Source organism: Ambystoma mexicanum, chromosome 11, assembly GCF_040938575.1.
Source record: "Ambystoma mexicanum isolate Mex_15411 chromosome 11, UKY_AmexF1_1, whole genome shotgun sequence".
NCBI classification, from domain to species: domain Eukaryota; kingdom Metazoa; phylum Chordata; class Amphibia; order Caudata; family Ambystomatidae; genus Ambystoma; species Ambystoma mexicanum.
Window position 1 is genome coordinate 437,963,589 of NC_090934.1, and position 15,353 is coordinate 437,978,941.

Sequence of the window (15,353 nt, forward strand, 5' to 3'; positions counted from 1 at the left end):
ACTGAAATGCAATTCAACCACATTGTTAGAAAGGGATACTTTCTATCTGACACAGAGATCATAGAGACTAAGTACCCTTTTTAAAGTCACCTTGTTTATGTTTGCACTTTCTAACGTGATCAAGCGGTCTGTGTACCGTGAAACGCGTCGTTTTCTGGTTGTTTTTCCTTACCATGCTGACATAAAGAATAAAGCATTGTCAGTCTGGATCAACATTGGTGTGTTTTTACCTCTTTGTAGAGAGCCACTCAGGCATTCTCTACTGTTCTTGGGAGTGCGTTTCCGCTGACTTTTTTCCCGGTTCGTTCCAGGATCTGGGAATTGGTTTTTTCTTCAAATATATATATATATATATATATTCAATAAAAAAAAACTTTGTTAAAGGGGCGTTATGGTTAAGTTGCGCTACTAAAAACCTATGAAATTCAATGAAAACACTTTGCTAAAGGGACATTATGGTTCCAAGTAAAACCGAAAAACCCCTGAAATTCGCCAGTTATGGTAAGCTAAGCAACCATGACTCACGTCACCACTGTGCACTACTAAGACTAACACCCACGACATAAAAGATGACATCACAAATGTCATTGATGACATCACTGATGACATCACATGTCTGTCTCCCTCTTTTTTCCTTTACTGATACATCTAGGCCACATGGTTTTCTTCAGTAACAGTCAGGAACTAAAAATTGTAAACGTACTATATTTGTAGACTTATCCTTCAAGTATGTTCTTAAAGTAATTCTCTTAGGGTCCAGTCATATCATATGAAACATATACATAGGGGAAGACACAAGTTTGAAAGACAGCAATCCTTTTTGTGCATGAAAATAATCAGTAGAGTTATCAGCACTTTCTGATAGTTCTGTTATTATTTTATTACTATACTATACTTTCCCTCTATATGTTCATATTTGTAGACATTGTACTCACACTAATTTCCTTAGGGTCCAGTCACATCATGTGATACATATACATAGGGTAAATAGCAGCTTTGCAACAGAGCAATCATTTATTAGCATAAAGATAATCAGTTAGGTTATGAATTGTTTCTGCTACTACTTCTGCTTTTTTGCTTACTTCACTTTCCCTGTATATGCACATATTTGTATGAGTTATTGTGTCTTTGTGTTTTGTCTGTAATAATGCAATTATGTAATACATGGGTTTTATTAGTTACTTATTACATATTTCACAGTACACAAAACTCTAATAAGAAAACATTTATCATGTCATTATTCAACATATCAAATTTATGAATATTATATCTTCATCATGTATGCTGCACACAATGCCTAGGTTTCTGCATGAGTAGCTTAGTGCACACAATAGAAATTCATAATAGAAAGCTATTTAAATCAATGCATTGCTTAATGCACTAATTAGCTCATGATATTTATTCCAATGATCCTTGACACTTTTTTCCTCAATATTTTAATAAGAATGCCTTATATAGAAATTTCATGAAAAGTAAATTAATATGTGATGTCATCAGTGATGTCATCAATGACATTTGTGATGTCATCTTTGATGTCATGGGTGTTAGTCATAGCAGTGCACGGTGGTGGCGCAAGTTATGGTTGCTTAGCTTACCATAACTGGCGAATTTCAAGGGGTTTTCGGATTTACTTGGAACCATAATGTCCCTTCAACAATGTTTTTTCATTGAATTTCATAGGTTTTTAGTAGCGCAACTTAACCATAACGTCCCATTAACACATTTTTTTTACTGAATTTCATAGGTTTTTAGTGGCGCAACTTAACAATAAAAACTCTGACTTTATGTACAAGTAACATAGAACATACTGAACCCCCTCCACTGAATTTGATGTCTGCGTACTCTTTTAATGTCCGCGGACAGATGCGGACAGCAGCACCACTACCCAAAAAAGTCTGGGGGGTATGTTTAATTGTTATATCATAACATATGAACATTTTACAAATTCACAAACCAGCACACATACACATTATATGCAGTAATAAATAAGAATTGTAACCCATATATATAACACACTAACCATTAATTTAAATACAATATGTTTTAAAATGGAATATACTAAAAGAAGAAAGATAGTCTTCGAACATGATTACCTCACAGAAACTCCACAACTAAGAGCAACAGCAGATCTACAGACCACTCAGAACACACCTTATCAGAAGCTAGTAAGTAAATGTACTGCATTTTACTCATATATTTGTAAACCTTCTGTATTAGATACAAAAAAAATGATATTATGTTTTTTTTTCTCACAGAAATGTCTAGCGGAGCATTTCCCACGTGCGGAAATTTCAGAAGATAGTGACCCTAATGGTAGACACTTTACTATATAAACCAATTAATAAATATTATTTTATATACATTTAACATATATATTTTTTTTGTACAGACCATGCAAAAATTGAAAATATTATAGAAAAAGCAGTCTTGGATAAGACTCTTCAGCACATAGAAGAAAAAATGGACCTACTCATGGCAAATATTAATAATTTAAAAAGCTTTATGGAGGATCACTTGAAACAAACAACTACATACCATTGTCCCACATGTACCTGGCCCCCCTCACCATATCCCACTCAATTATTACCCAATCCCTCTCCATGAACCAAAACGTTTTGATGAGACTTCCATCCCTTCTTCACCTCATATAAATCCTATTGAAACCCCCAATTCTCCTGTTTTTGTTTCAGTTTCTGCCTCACCTTCTCTGTCATAAATTTAACATCCATGTAAAATAAAGTAAAATTATTATATTGTGTCCTAATTCATTTTTTGTCTTTTTTTAAAAAGCAGTTCAGGTGTCTGCAGACAGCGCGGGTGTCCAGGATGTCCGTAAAGAAACGAAAATGGGAGCATCCTAAGGACCCTATATCTGTCCGTAATGTATACATGCAAGTTGAAACTGTTCTAAGAACACACGCGGTGTCCTGAAATGTTTGTAAAGAAACAAAATGGGGGTGACCTGAGGACTCTATGCCTGTCCGTATTGTTCGCAGGCAAGTTGAAACTGTTCTAAGAACACAGGCTGTGTCTTAAAATGTTTGTAAATAAAAGTAAAATGGGTGTGTCCGGAGGACATTATACCTGTCCATACTGTTCGTAGGCAGGTTGAAACTGTTCTAAGAACACATTTAGTGTCCCGGGATGTTCGTTAATAAACAAAATGGGGGTGTCCTGAGGAGGCTATGCCTGTCCATATTGTTTGCAGGCAAGTTGAAACTGTTCTAAGAACAAACGCCTGTCCGTAACTGTTAGTTTCACTTGTGACACACTTTTAATCACTTCAGGACCCGAACAGTGTCCGTAGAACACCAACGCGCATGCGCAAACAATTTTCAGTGCATTTGGTGTCCTGCAGACACCCGCTCCCTTCACGAACATGTTTGTGAACCTATCATGTGACCGCGCCCACGATGAGAGTATGTTCTGATTGCGTACACTGTTCGTGTCCCCGAACAATTTAAAACTACATTTTCAAGCAATCTACAATATTTTGCAATAAAAACTCACCATAGAACAAGTCCCACATAGTAATCCTGAGTTTCTACATACTTTTTGTGACTTTTTGAACGCTTTTTTCTGCTCGATCTGTCCTCAGACAGCGCGCATGTCTGCGAACCGCGCACAAGCACCCCTATAAAAGACCACGCCCTAGAGCTCATTCTCATTGTGTTACTGGCTATCCTACAGAACACAGCGAATTTTGCTGCCAATTTGCAGATTTTCATCTCGAAGCTGATGGCTTCCATTGCTCCACTCATGCCACCTGGTGCTGCATCTGCCTCAGCACCCCCAGCCCCTCCACCACCACCACCTCCACAAGGGCCTGAAGAGGGGAACATGAGTGAGGATGCATAGGAGGATGTAGAGGATGATGAGAATGAGGTAGTGGAAGTCCCTACTAGCAGCACTCGGCGTGAGTCTTGGGTGTGGCAGTTATTTACCATTTGTGGTAATGGTCCTAAGGCGTGTGCGAACCAAGTCACCTGCAACAAGTGCAAAATGGTACTCAGTCATGGGAGGCCTGGTTCATACAGCTTTGGGACAACTACCATGAAGCGACACCTAAGGTCATTCCACACTGGGGTCATTCGCAAGGTTGTACCTTGCGAGGAGCATAACAGGTTGACTTCCTCTACTTCATCCTCCGTTTCCGATCCTGTCACCACAAGGAACACTCCTGTGGGACAGTGTATTCCTCAAGCTGCCTCACAGGCCATACGCAATACTGATGACCCTTACCTTTCGAGGGTCACAGTTGTGTGTATGTACTGTGATGCAGTAATGTGCAGGGGGGAGAGACTTTTGAGGCTATCATCTCAGAGCATGAGAAGATCTGCTCACTACCCAAGTAAAACCACTCTACATCTTCCTCTCTCAGCTCGCCCTTTCTTATCCTCGTGGTTGGTGTCCCCCCCTTACACTCTTTTCCCCTCCTCTCCTAGTGTGTCGTGTATAAAAAAGACGCCTTTCACAGTTAAAAAATAGAAGTGAAAATAAATGAAGCAGGGCCCTGTGTATTTTTTAGAAGTCCGCGGACAGTCCGCGAACATCTAAAATTTTGGAGTGCTGCCCTATCATAACCATTGCAGTTTTATCTGGGAGGAAGTGGTGGCTCTGAAAAGAGCCTTTTGGTGGTTTTTGTTTGTGTTTGAAAAATGTGAAATGCTCAACACCTACTACAAAATGGATGCTGTAATTCCAAAGAAGGTTGCAATGCATTTTGTACATTTCTCAAAAAAATCTGATTGCCAGCATAAGTAAGATGGACTCCATCTCTGTGAAAAATGTATGTACTACGAAACATAATATTTTCATTGTGAAAAGAGGACATGCCAAAATCTCTTAGAAAGACACAAACAGCCTTATTGACATTGCGCCTTGCTTTCTCCATTTGTGGACCAAATGAAGAAGAACGAAGCCACATTCGTCTCAGTGCAATCCGTGAAAAAATTACTTGAAAATTTGGAAACATGTCCATGACCTTCCCAAGGCCTTCTTTCATTGACAATTGCAAAGAAATTCCAGACACATGTCCTAAACTGTTGCCTCCACAATGAATTGCAATTACGTCTGGATGTTGCTCTGTCTCCAAAGTAGCACAGAGAGGTAGTAAGTCCAACCACTTCATTCCACGTACTCCATGCCAGTGCACTTCCACATGTGGGAATCCAAGATCTACAGCTACTCCACAGCTTTCTGCATGCACCTTCAACCAATGTATCCACGAGTATCCCAAAATCCAAACAATCTGTTTTCTGAAACACACAGCCATAGCTATCTGTTCTTCTCTCAGCAAAAAGAGTATCTGAGAAACTCTCTCCTGGCACAACACACCCACTAAACTTTCCTGACCAATACCTTTCTCTGCTCATTCTCATTTGCATGGCTCCCCAAGCCAAAATCCCTGGATATAACACCCGATGTCCGCGGACTACCGCCATGTCCGTGGACATATCGTAACATGGACAGTCCAGTCCTTCTACCATTTCCATTTCACTTTCTGTGCCATTCCCTAATTGGATATAGCTAAGAAGTCACATGAACATCCACCAATCACATCCAAGACCTCGACATCTAACTGCATCATCATAGATCAACACTTCAAATGTACTGTTAATCTCTCTGAGTACAAGTGTCATATCATTGGAAAGCACCTTTTACCAGAAATACTGTACAATTCTCCAAGATTTCTACTTGCAGCTGCATGCATATCCATATGCATGAACACAAACTACAGGTATGCATATTTTCTGTATAGTACATGTAAAATTCATATAGATTCATATAAACAGATTAACTGACTTTTAGCTTGTATAATCTATAAAATGAATGTACTGTAATTTTTTCCATCTCCTAAAATCAACTGTCACTTCCAAACCTATCTGCTATTTAATTTCCTTTTACACACACATTTTCAAAGCATGTTGAACTAACATATTTAAAGTACAATATGAAGAGTTAACATACTCAAACAAAATTGCATGACCACAGTATGTTCAAATATCAAACAACAATACTTGTACAAAAACATAAACTTTTATTTACTTATATTTATATAGTGCGCAAGCAGCCCATGACATTGAGGCTCCGTTACTTACAAGAGCTTAGTTATAGAAATAGTGGTATTCAGTGGTACATTATGAATTCCACAAGGCATAGAAATGATATTTTGGTTGGTCATTACAATACAGTTTATGCATTAAGAACATATGATATGTGTTCAACTGGTGCGACGCATCTTATGTGAAAAAGATAGTTTTCATGATTTTGAGGAAGGCGCTGAGGGTCAATGTCAATTAAAAAAATCAATGTCTAAATTTAAAACAGTGCAATATACAAACAAAATTACTAATTATTTTCCTTTACAATTGCAGTGAAGACCATTCTCCTGAAAAGAAGCAGCCGAATTTGAAGTACAAAGAACAACTAAGAAGAAACCTGCTAATTTCAGAAAAAAAGTAAGTTGAATACCACCATATTATTTGTACTATTATTCAAACACACTGTAAGGTTAATTCATGCTATTTCTGTGCCTAAAAAAAGAGATTGTGCACCATTCTCTCTACAAATCCCCATTTCTTAAACAGAGATTTACAGGCAGAATGGCACACAATTTCCTATTTTTTGACAAACAAATGACTCAACTCAGCCCCTACAATTTTGATAATATAGAAAAAACAACCAGCTAGCTTACTGTCTACTGTCATCTGAACCCCAGTTTAGGTGCACATAAATTCAAGAATACCCATCCCAACTAGTTGTAGTTGCCCAATGCACAATCACACACCATTACATACATCTTGTTCATCTTACTCAGACACTCATGCACACAGCACACATACATTAAGAACACCCCAACCCATACCTTCTTTATTTTTTTCAACAGACCTTAAAGAATGCCTACCAAAAATCAATTCCGTAGAAAGCAACGGAGAAGCAGAGCAAATGAAAATAGAAGTGTCCAAAACAAGCATCCATCTCTAGCAGAATTTCTAAAAAAAGTTAAAACAAAATAGCTAATACAGTCATTTAGTGAAACAAAACAAGCTTCAACTACAGAAACTTTGCCTCCTCTATCAAAATGTAAAACAAACCACAAAACAATTAACAAAAATCAGCTACCACTACGGATATAACTGCTCCTATAAATCTTGATATAGAGCAAAGTAAGCATACCAAAAAAGTATTTTAGCAAAAATGTTCCGTCACAGAGTCCTTCAAAATCTTATAAAAACAGGAGAGAAATCAGGCTCAACCCTTAAATCCTTTCGTAGGAAATTAATTTTAGAAGCGTTGATAGACAGTGCAATCCTTCTCAAAAGAAAGTTATTTATTTTAGTGTTAATCAAAATGAAACCACTAACAAAACTAATGACTAAATTACAAAAAAGACTTCTCAATACATGAAATGTCAACAGAAATAACTTCTTAAGTATCTGTGGAGGTGAATGGAGTCATACTACGAGCACAGAACCATACTTTAATGAAGAAACATACAAACAAAAGCAAACAAATACAATTGCCATACATAGCAGTGGACGAGGTTATGAAAACATTAATAATACCATAATGGAACAAGAAATACTGCTTACAAAAATATCCACAGAAAACTTAGAATTACCTCTCCATTCAACTGAATCAGAGCGTCTAGTATACAAATGGCCATGCACGTCAATGTGTAACATTCCCAAAAAATCTTTCAAGTCTTTACGCCAATCCCTCAATCAATATGTGAAAGGCAAAGACAAAATCAAGATTAAACTACTGCAAAATATGGGTACCTGTCCAGTGCACAAGTACACAGGACTACAATGACATTCATTGGCCTGCATTTCAGGACCTAGTTGCAAAACCACCTTCCATTATATCAAAATGATATCAACACATCATTCAACTATAAGAAATCTAGTCTATAAACTATACTCTTTGTTTAGCTGAGCGGGATCGAGCGGTCGCCCGTAGCCCTGTGTGGCCTGTGTGAAGGCTGCCCTACCATTCCAGTGTGCTTTCCAGTGAGTGTGTTTAAATTTTTCATCAGGAACTGTTGTTTGAATTGAATCTGTTTCGCTCCGTGCACGTTATGCTGCCCCCTGCCCCCCTCCCCCTGTAGCCACTTCCTGGTCCTCCTCTTCCCTTCTTCCCGCCTCCCTGCCCGCCCACACCCCCCTCCCCTTCTTCTCCTCCTCCTGCCTTAATCCTCCTCCCTGGGAAGCCCCCTGCCCGGCAGCCCCCTTCGGCTAAGGGCCCCTTAGGCAAAGGGTGGCTCCCACTGTGTCTGCAGGTGTCCGCAGGGGATGCTAGGCGCCAGCCTTTTGTTAGCTCCACCTGCTCCTCCTACACCTGCATACTTCATTCGCATGGTGCCCTCACTTCACTGTGCTCTGCAAATTGTGGTATCCTAGGGCTTTTTCTCCCCTCGCAGGATTCTCAAACTTAGGTGGCCTCTCCACTGGGTATCTAATAGGTTTTTACTGTGTTCACTGTGCTCTGCAAATTGTGGTATTCTACGGCTTTTTCTCCCCTCGCAGGATTCTCAAACTTAGGTGGCCTCTCCACTGGGTATCTAATACGTTTTTACTGTGTTCACTGTGCTCTGCAAATTGTGGTATCCTAGGGCTTTTTCTCCCCTCGCAGGATTCTCAAACTTAGATGGCCTCTCCACCGGGTATCTAATACGTTTTTACTGCGTTCACTGTGCTCTGCAAATTGTGGTATCCTAGGGCTTTTTCTCCCCTCGCAGGATTCTGAAACTTAGGTGGCCTCTCCGCTGGGTATCTAATACGTTTTTACTGTGTTCACTGTGCTCTGCAAATTGTGGTATTCTAGGGCTTTTTCTCCCCTCGCAGGATTCTCAAACTTAGGTGGCCTCTCCACTGGGTATCTAATACGTTTTTACTGTGTTCACTGTGCTCTGCAAATTGTGGTATCCTAGGGCTTTTTCTCCCCTCGCAGGATTCTCAAACTTAGATGGCCTCTCCACCGGGTATCTAATACGTTTTTACTGCGTTCACTGTGCTCTGCAAATTGTGGTATCCTAGGGCTTTTTCTCCCCTCGCAGGATTCTGAAACTTAGGTGGCCTCTTCACTGGGTATCTAATACATTTTTACTGCGTTCACTGTGCTCTGCAAATTGTGGTATCCTAGGGCTTTTTCTCCCCTCGCAGGATTCTCAAACTTAGGTGGCCTCTCCACTGGGTATCTAATAAGTTTTTACTGTGTACACTGTGCCCTCAAATTGTGGTATCCTAGAGCTTTTTCTCCCCTCGCAGGATTCTCAAACTTAGGTGGCCTCTCCACTGGGTATCTAATATGCATTTACTGTGTTTACTGCTGTTCTGAATTGTGTTACCTAGGGCTGCTGCCCACTCCCTGTCCCCTGCTCTCGTCTGCCTCCCCCCCTCCCTCCTATTCCGTGGTGCTCCCTAGCTCGCCTATCTTCTCTAACTGCTTCTCCATTAACTATCCTGCTCTCCTCACTAAATCTGGCAGGAAAAAGTTTAAAAAGGACATCCTGGTCTCTAACCCAGGCCTCCCTATCGCAGACACCTACACCAGTGCCTCCTCCAAGGAAACTCTCACCGACATCCTCTTCTTCGTGCCTTCTCCTTGACCTATGGACCCTTCATATGGTCTCTGTGCTCTCTCCTTTCTCCTCTTCTCCCATTAATGGTGGCACCCATTGGGATGTCATCTTGGCCTCCTTCCACTCCTCTAAGGCCATCATTAATGTCTACATTAATGGGACCGTCTTGGTCCAAGGCCCTCAGGCCAACCTTCACCGCTTTGATGGATGCTTCCCGCGCCTCATCAAGTTCCTTTCCTCTCCTGCTGTCCCCCCTCCTCTGTCCTCAGCTACCCTGCTTCCATCCTCCCTCCCTGCCCCCTCATGTGCTCCTTCTTCACTTCCGCAGGGCATACCTCTGATCTGTACCTTCAAGGATGGCAACCTTCTCCACATTGCCACTCTTAACTCTCGCTCTGCCGTCAAACATTCCTCTGACATCTATTGCCTTCTTGAGGAACTGGATCTTGATGTCCTCGGTCTCAGTGAGACATGGTTCACGGCCAGCTCTGTCAGCAGCCTTGACACACTCCTACCTGACGGTTACAAGATCCTCACTGTGCCCAGGCCCAACCGTGCTGGGGGTGTGTGGCCCTTACCTTCCCTGAGTGGATTCCTGCCACTGTCATTCCAACGCAGACTTACTCCTCTTTTGAATGCCTTGTCTGCCGACTCTCTCTCTCTCTCTCCTAGCCATTCCCTTACCGTGGCTACTATCTATCGGCTTCCTGGTCAAATTTCCTCCTTCCTCTCCGAGTGGGCGGACCTCTCCCCCTGACTCCTGTCCTCAACCACTCAACTCCTCTTTCTTGGAGACTTCAACATCCACCTGGATGCCTCCTGTCCCCCCTCTGGACTCTTTTGTGACCTCTGCGACTCCCTCTCTCTCTCTAATCTCCCGTCTCGGCCGACTCATTCTGCAGGGCACACTCTTGATGCTCTGATCTCTTCTGACCTTCCACTCTCTGTCCCTCTCTCCACTCCTCTCTCCTGGAGTGATCACTTTCTCCGATCCTCCCACCTCACCCTCCCTACCCCACAGGCAAATCCACTTCCATCATTGCCACCGACCTTCTCGGTCATCCCACCCATGAAGCGCGTGTCAATTGAGGGTTTCGCTGCCACCTTCTTGCCCCCACCTCCCCCTTCAGCTGACTCCCACCCTGACACAGACCTCTCCACGCTCCACTCTGCTATATCTGATACTCTTGATATCTTTTCCCCTGTCATGAGAATCCACCTGAAGCCCAAAGCCAAATGAAACTCATGGTATGACTCGGATCTCGTCACCCTAAAACGCAAGTGCAGGGTGGCAGAGAGGAAATGGCGTGCTTCATGTTCATCCTCTGACAAACTGGCCTGCCGCCTGCTCCAAAGGCAATATCGGCTCTCCGTTCTCAACAAGAAGAGAGCCCTTATCCAAGCCCGCATCTCTGCGGCATCTAGCAATTCGGCCAAACTCTTCTGGAGCTGGCCAACCCTGCTGCAGTCTCTACCTCTCCTGTCCCCTCCGAGGCCCTCTGCACGGCACTGGACTCTCACTTCATCTCTAAAACTCAGGACATCCTGTCCTCACTCTCCTCCTATCACCTCCCTCCCTCTCTTCCCTGCACTTCCTCTGGCCCTTCTGCAGCCACCCCTCCTCCCTCCTTCTCTGCATTTCCCCTTTTCTCTGCTGACGAGGTTTCCAGACAAGTCCGATCTATGAAAGTCTCATCAAAACAGGTTCACCCCTGTTCCTCCAAAACTATCAAGGACCACATCGACTCCCTGGCTCCTGCCCTGGCAGACTTTTGCAACCACTCCTTCGACTCTGGAGTCTTCCCATTCCCCTTAAGCACTCCCTTGTGCACCCTCTTCTTAAGAAACCCTCTTCCGACCCCTCCTGCCCGGCTAACTATCGTCCAATCTCCATAACTCCCTTCCTGGGCAAGCTCCTGGAGAAACTGGCCATCTCCCAGCTTAATCTCCATGCTGAATCTGTTGGTAGTCTTCATGACCATCAGTCTGGCTTCAGAGCTGCCCAAAGCACGGAAACTGCTCTCCTGAACATCCGTGAGGACCTGCTCTCAAACCGTGACTCCAACACTCCTTGTGTTCTCATTTTGCTCGATCTCTCTTCTGCCTTTGATACTGTCAACCATGGCATCCTGCTCAACCGTCTCTGTGATAACCTGGGTATCACTGTTCAGGCTCTTGTGTGGCTGACCTCTTTCCTCTCCAATCGACCCTCCCAGGTCCAACTGGGGTCCTTCCTCTCTGACATCTTTTTCTCTACCTGTGGTGTCCCCCAGGGATCTAACCTCTTTCCCTGGCTGTTCAACCAGTATCTGGCACTCCTTCTCTGCCCCAACTTTCAGTGCTATGCGGATGATATCCAGCTCATTTTCAGGCTACCCTCGGCCGTCTTGTCTCCGTCCCTCATCTCTGACTGTCTGTCTGCTATCCAGGAATGGTGTGACACCAATGACCTCTGCCTTAATGCCAGTAAGACTGAGATTCTACACATAGGCACACCCACTCCCTCCTTCCCTGCAGCTCTCTGGCCGGCCTCTCTTGGCCCACTTCCTGCTCCTACTTGCAAGGCGAAAAACCGCAGGGTCACCTTCGACTCCACACTCTCCTTCTCTCCTCACATATCTGACGTCTCTAAGAAGTCACACTACCAGCTGCACCTCCTCAGAGGTATTCTTCCTTTCCTCTCCTTGCCCCAAAAGCTCACTGTCTCCCGAGCCCTGGTTCTCTCGAAGCTGGACTACTGTAACAGCCTCTATCTAAATCTGCCTGCCTCTACACTCTGCCCTCTGCAACTTATCCAGAACAGGACTGTGAGACTTCTCCTTGGCCTCAAGCCCAGGGACCGTATCTCTCCAGGACTGAAATCTCTACACTGGCTCCCAGTGGCTGCGAGGATTAGGTTTAAAACCCTCTGCATTGTCCACAAGGCCTTCTGGGGCCTGGGGCCTAAATACCTTCAACTCTCTCTTCCTAAATATCTTCCTTCTCAAGCTCTTCGCTCATCCACCTCCAACTCCCTCAGGGTCAGTCGCTTCTCCAAGCATCGATTTGGGGGTAGATCTCTCTCCGCGGCAGGGGCCTCCCTCTGGAACAGCCTTCCTTCCTCCCTTAAACTTGAGGAGCACCATCTCCGGGTCCGGAAGCACCTCAAAACCTTCCTCTTTGCTTCTGCTTTCTCTGCCCCTCTCCCCTGCTAATTATTGACTGAAACTGCACTGAATCTGCAACTGGGCCACTCTCACCAATCTCGGTCCTTGGCCCAGCCGCTCTCCACTTGCACTGGCAACCCCTGCACTGCGGGACTGTTCTCTGTATCCCTACAGCCCCCTTCCCAGCACTTGTTCTGCACTTACCTTGCACTTGCCACTAGCTGGCCATTTTATTTATTATTATTCTACTTGCCCTGTACTGCACTTCCCCCCTCCCTTTCCCCTTGCACTTTTCCCTTCCCTCTACCCATGCACTTGCGCGATCTGAATGACACCTGGCCTAGTAGGATCGTTGTCTGTCTTCCCTTTGTTCCCCGTCCCTGCCTCGTCGCGCCTTGAAACACTTGTGTATAGGCGCGTTATAAATGCCATATCATATCATATCATATCATATCATACTATGCTAAAAGTCCTGCTTTAGCACTAGCCAATTTAAATAACATTCTTCTACATGGTACAGCAAAAGACCTACTTGAAGAAATCAACTATATCCAGAAAACATATTTTGGAAGTGAAAGCCACTTACAGAATGAAATAGCTTTAAAGCAAATTAGCAACAATTCTATGCATGGCAACCTTCTACTACACACATACAAAAAAGAAATACTGAAATTTAAAAGTACATATGCTGAAGTACCAAACTATGTGTGTGTATGTTGCCGTAGAACTTTTCATAAAAGTAACACAAAATCTGTAGAACTAACATACAAAATAGAAGACAATGAAGATTCTAAATGGTTTGAATTAGCTCTCTACCTCATAGCAGAAAACAAATATGAAATAACTGACCCCTTAATACTTTGCAGTTACTGCACTACAAAACTTGACAACAACCAAACTCCTTCACGTGCTATCATAAATAATTTGGAATTATTTCCACTACCAAAAACCCTACAACAACTCAATTTATATGAGAGCATCATAATTCAAACAGTGCACCCAATTCAATAAATAATACGCCTTCAACCAAAAACAGCAAAATTACCTCCCTCTGAATTAGTGAAAGGTATTCGGGGAAAAATAGTGTATTTAGCATTAGATCTAAAAGAAAATGTGCACACTCTAGGAGTGCAACGTCCAATGGAGCAATCTTTAATTATCTTAGTAAATGGTGTACCTACAAAAGACAAAATAATTTGGCAACAACTGGTAGATTTACATAAAGTTAGACAAGCCTTGCAATATCTAAAAGACAATAATGAATACTACAAATAAATTAATATTGAAGAAAACTTGAAGGATACCACTGAAATAATTCAAGAGACACAAGAAGCTGGTCAATTTGAGCTCCTATATCCTGGTACAATATCCAATACTTTAGATCATTATACAATTCACCCATTGCACTCTAATGACACCGTAGAAGATGCACTAGAAACGTACCAAATGCGTCAAACAAAAGGATCATCAATCAGTATATGAGAAAAAAGTATAGAAGCACGTGCTTTTCCTCTACTCTTTCCTACTGGCAAAGGAGGAAGGTACGATGATAGGCCTATTCAAATAACAGCATCAGAATACCGCTCATTACGGATGTATTCTGAAGATCCACCTACTCTTTGAAAGTGAACTAGCAACTTTATGTTACAGAGTTGCACACACATTAAAATCAGGATCCCACTTTCAAAATATGTCAGCTACACAATTATTACAAAAAGTGCAACAAAATGATGAGGTTTTACAATCAAATTTTACAAATCTATTAGCAAATATGCGTGGTACTAAAGAGTACTGGTTTCAACGTCATGGAGATGTACGTTGTATGATAAGAAACCTTGGCCCACCCACTTGGTTTGTTACATTAAGTTGCGCAGAATATGCATGGGAAGATATACATGATTTCCTACTCATATCAAACAAAAACAAAACAAACATAGATATACTAACACCTGCAAAACTTTGTTCTCTAGATCCTGTTAATGTTTCAAGATATTTTCACCATCGCTTCATTGCTATGCTACACTTTATTTGTAGTAAAACTGCTCCTCCCATCGGAGAAGTGCAACACTTCTTTTGCTGAAAGGAACCCCAAGCCAGAGGAGTACCACATATCCACATGCTTTTATGGATTAAAGATGCTCCTAAATTTGGTCAAGACAGTGATGCCACTGTTTTACAGTTTATTGAAAAATATGTCACTTGTGAAATTCTATCAGAAGCAACAATTAGTGATCTTCATGCACAAATTTTACAATTTCAAAGACACAAATGTGGCAAATATTGTTGTCGCAAATGCAAAAACAAAGGGAAATACTACACCAAATGCCCCTTTGGTTTCCCTAGACCAGTTACAAAAACAGGTCAAGTGAACAACTTCATATCTTCAGTAAGACATAGTCTTAAAGGTAAATCACCTAAAAATACATATTACATAAAAAGAACAGAAGAAGAAAAATGTATCAATGATTACAATGTAATCATGGCCCACTTATGGAATGCAAACATAGATGTGCAGTACATTGCAGACAATTCCACTGCAGTTGCATGACATGTTACAGCATACTTAACAAAAGCAGAAAAAACAGAGCTCCAAGACCTCTGGAATGACCTGTCATCAGACA